A 5,000-nucleotide genomic window follows, 5' to 3' on the forward strand; every position below is an offset into this window, starting at 1 on the left:
ATATAAACATACATATATGTATATGTATACATGTATACGTAAGAATGCATATTTATTCATACATAATTTATATATGCATGTATAAAAATTATTTATATATGTTATACAGATAGAGAGAAAGACTGACAGCTAGCCACACATAGTTTTTTTTTTTTTTTTTTTTGTACACAACACCATCAACACACATAAATTAAATTATAGTATCAAATCACCATATATTACAAACTAGCCTGATATCAAAAACTACAGTACAATTAAACAGTCAACATGACGGTTGATCAATGTATAAACATACTTTATGTAAGTTTGACTGAACTATTGTGGTGAATAGACTAATTTCACGGAAGAACATACTAACACTGAAATTTGTATGAGATTTAATTCATACTAAAATAGGTTATTAATACATGTATGGCTATGGCTGATAGTTATAGGTCATATTCATGAGACTGAGCACAAGAAAGACGCTCGTAAACATACATACACAATCATATAAGTACTGTGTATATATATAAATATATCCGCTGTTATCACATGTACTTTCGCATTATGTGCTTTATTACACATAATGAAATTGTGAGGAATTCCACTCGAAGGAAATGAAAAGAAAGATTGGTAGTATCGCATTACTATAATAAACGTCAGGTTTACCTTGATAAGCAAACGACTGGACCGTATTTATGTAAAATTGCGGCATTCAACAGTAATCATTAACACCGTGTATTTCCCACAAGTGAAGGAATTAGTCATCAATATAATTACGACTCGCACTCTATAAATATCTGGGAACTAAAGTATTTACTAAAGCGATTATAAATCTGCAATTTACAAATGGTGACTTTATTGCGCAACAACAACGAAACCTTCTTATGTTTCCTTAGGCGGCCGTTGTTACTGGAAAAATCTGGTTTGAAGAAAATCACCTTCGAAGTCCTCAGCTGATCTGCAAATCACGGACAGTGACTTTCCCACTGCGCCAATTATCCTTAGTGAGTCACAGTTTCCCGTACCCACCCATACGAATCGCTCAACTGGAACTGAATGCTAATAAGATAAAAATCCGGTTGTTAGTGGTTCTTTGGTTGACACTGCTAAGTCTGTTTCATATGCCTTGATGATGATACTGATAATGATGATGATGATGATAGAGATAAAGAATAAGAAAACAATGATACGAATAATGATAATAAGAATATTAACAACTATGATGATGATAACAGTAATAAAGGTGATGATATCAATAACGATAATGATAATAATGACAAACACAACAGTAGCAATAGCAGTAATAATGATGATAATAATAATAAATGATGATACGAAAAACAGTAGGAAAGATAATGAAAATTAAATCAATGCTTGCAATAATAATAATAATAATAATATTAGCGGAAGTAGTGATGATAATGATAATAGTAATATCCATAATAACAACAACAATTATGATAATGATGACAATAACAACAATAATAATGTTAATGATAATCATGAGAATAATGATAATGTTGATAATAGTAATGATAACAATTTAATAACAATAATGATATAATAGTAGTAATGATAATAATAATGATAAGAATGATAATAGTAACAACAAAACACAACCATAATAATGATAATAATAACAATGATAATAATGATAATAATAATAACAATGATAATGATAATCGTGATAACAATAATAATAAAAGCAATAATAATAATTGTAATAACAATGGTAGTAATGACAATTAAAATAATGACAATAGTAATAATAACAATGATGGTGATAATAAGAAAAAAATGATTGTGATAATAATAGCAATAAATATGATACTAATGATGACAATGAAGATAATGATGATAATAAGAATAAAATGATAATGATAGTAATAATGAAAATGTAATGATGATGAGGAGGAGAATATCAACAATAACTGGTATAATAATAATGATCATAATAATTATAAAAGATAACAACAATAATAATAATAATAATAATAACAATAATAATAACAATGATAATAATTAAACTATTATAATATTAATGATAATAATAATCCTAACAGTAATAATGATACCAATAATGATAATAATAACAATAATAATAATAATAACAAAAACAACAAAAATAATAATGATAACAATAATGATAATAATAATAATGATGATAACAACAGAAACAACAATACTAATAATAACAATGATGCTTAGGATGATGAAGATAATAACAATGACAATAATAATAGTAATAGTAATAATGATAATAATGATGATGATAATGATAATAATAGTAATAGTAATAATAATAATAATATTGATAATGATAATAATAATGATAATTATAGTAATAATAATAATAATAATAATAATAATAATAATAATCATAATATAATGATAATAACAATAATAAATTTATAATGATAACAATAATACATTTATAATAATAGCAATAATAAATTTATAATAATAACAATAATAAATTAATAATAATAACAATAATAATAATAATTATTATTATTATTATAACAATAACAACAACAATACTAATACAAATACTAATACAAATACTAATCTAATTCAAATACTACTACTACTAATAATAATAATAATATTAATAATAATGATAATATGTGAATATCCCGTTCCTCTCTCTGACTGAAATCAGCATCAAAGAGGAATATTTTTCCCACAGCGAACAGTTAACTGGGGAAGAAAAGGCTTCCAGAGTTGGCTGACCCGCTGACCTCACTTTACCTGGGGGTGGGGGGGGGCGTGGTTGTGGGGCAGGGGGGGGGGGGGCAGGTGGCAAAGCGAAATAATTATTAAAGGAGTTCAGTGTCTATTTTTTTTTTCTTTTTTTTGTAAGTTTTAAGGAAACTTAAGCCGTTTATTTCATTCTCTCCAGTTTTTTTTTTTTTTTTTTTTTTGTATAGTTGTATTAGTTATTATTTTTAGTTTTATAAATCTACGGGGAATTAAGTTATTCCTTCTATAATTCTAAAGGGTATATGAATCCTTCCTTAATTATGCCATTAATATTTTCTTGATCGCAGTACGTAAAATTAAGTACAAAGTGATGAAAAGACAGAGAACTGCGATTTTCTGCCACCGTTTCTCGCCGACTCGAGCTGCTGAGTCCAAAATAGTTCACCTGGAGGGTTGAAAGTACTAATATGTTCATGGTGGTTGCTCCATAAGAATCGTTTTCTGCTCTATACGTAAAGAATTAAGCTGGCGATTGCCGAACGCTCGTCACGGATCATAACTGTAAAAACTGTAGCTCGAAATCACCAACGTTCAGCCACTGATCTTAATGCCGTTCCATTTTGTATCGTTCGATTTGCAGTGAACAGAACCTGAGAGTACGCCACTATCCTCATAATGAATCGGAAGTTAATTAAATCTTTATGATAATAATAATAAAAAAAAATAGAGGGGTTAAGAGTAGTCTATTATAAGCGTCTACAGGAAGTAATATAAGGAACCTTTGTTTTATCAGGTGTCCGTTAGAGGCGTCGACGAGGGTGTCTCCCCTGCGGTACGAGTTCAGTTTCCCTCTGGACGTTGGGGAGGAAAGTTGTGTCGCTTGTCGTGGGGCGGTTCGTAACACATGGCCTTCATTTCTTGTGTTTTTTTTTTCCATAAGGCGTAATAATTCCAAGAGAATTTTTTGCCTTTGCTTTTAGTGATGAGTATTTGAGATATATTGGTGTGAAAAAAAATATACAATGTTATTATGCGGCTCCTGATGTGACTCATCGTGTCTACGTGAGATGAAATGCGAAGCGAAGGTTTGAAAGAAAAAAATAATGACAAAAACAATGCAAGACAGATTGAATTTATCGATGAAATTGTGTGAATTTGACAGAGTGAAAGTCCTTTCACTGATGTCTATTTTGAATTGCTTTTCTGAACATTATTGAAAGGGATTTGATTCGTCATGAATTGGCAATTGACGTGGCTCGTGTTAAATGTTTGGTGATACACCAGGCGATTCGGAACATATCGACTGATACATATAATTATATAAATTTATGTAAATATGAATGTGTATTATATATTTAAATTTATGTAACTATGAATGTATATTATATATATAAGTTTATGTAAATATGAATGTTTATAGATATGTATGAACATATATCTATACATGTATGTAGACGTATCTATGTATATACGTATGTATACATGTATGTATGTAAGTATACATGTATGTGTGTAAGTATACATGTATATGTGTAAGTATACATGTATGTGTGTAAGTATACATGTGTGTGTAAGTATACATGTATGTGTGTAGGTATACATATATGTGTGTAAGTATACATGTATGTGTGTAAGTATACATGTATGTGTGTAAGTATACATGTATGTGTGTATGTATACATGTATGTGTGTAAGTATACATGTATGTGTGTAAGTATACATGTATGTGTGTAAGTATACATGTATGTGTATATGTATACATGTATGTGTGTAAGTATACATGTATGTGTGTAAGTATACATGTATGTGTGTAAGTATACATGTATGTGTGTAAGTATACATGTATGTGTGTAAGTATACATGTATGTGTGTAAGTATACATGTATGTGTGTATGTATACATGTATGTGTGTAAGTATACATGTATGTGTGTAAGTATACATGTATGTGTGTAAGTATACATGTATGTGTGTATGTATACATGTATGTGTGTATGTATACATGTATGTGTGTATGTATACATGTATGTGTGTATGTATACATGTATGTATACATATATGTATGTATACGTGCATGTCTGTATACATGTATCTATATATGTATGCATGTAGGTATTCATGTGTATATATAGGTATGTATATATGCATGCATGTCGACAAGTATGTATTTGTGTATGTATGCATGTTTTAGGTATATATGCCTGGATGTATATATACATTATGTATGTATACATGCATTACACACAAATGTGTATATATGGACATATAAATATATACACATACATATGCAAATATATATATACATGCATGTACA

General features: G+C 28.6%; 1 protein-coding gene across 3 annotated transcripts in view; it reads left to right on the forward strand.

Annotated features, from left to right (window-relative positions):
* The first annotated feature begins 3,533 nt into the window (after positions 1-3,533).
* LOC125039704 overlaps positions 3,534-5,000 on the forward strand; it is a 16,945-nt gene continuing 15,478 nt past the window's right edge. For 2 of the 3 annotated variants that reach the window (XM_047633912.1, XM_047633913.1), the window contains exon 1: positions 3,534-3,581. The gene's annotated coding sequence lies outside the window, so the exon portion shown is untranslated. Of the gene's footprint in view, positions 3,582-3,611; positions 3,631-5,000 lie in introns of those variants that run through there. The other variant, XM_047633914.1, reaches the window with a different exon arrangement.

The sequence above is a fragment of the Penaeus chinensis genome, chromosome 27 (assembly GCF_019202785.1).
Source record: "Penaeus chinensis breed Huanghai No. 1 chromosome 27, ASM1920278v2, whole genome shotgun sequence".
NCBI lineage: Eukaryota > Metazoa > Arthropoda > Malacostraca > Decapoda > Penaeidae > Penaeus > Penaeus chinensis.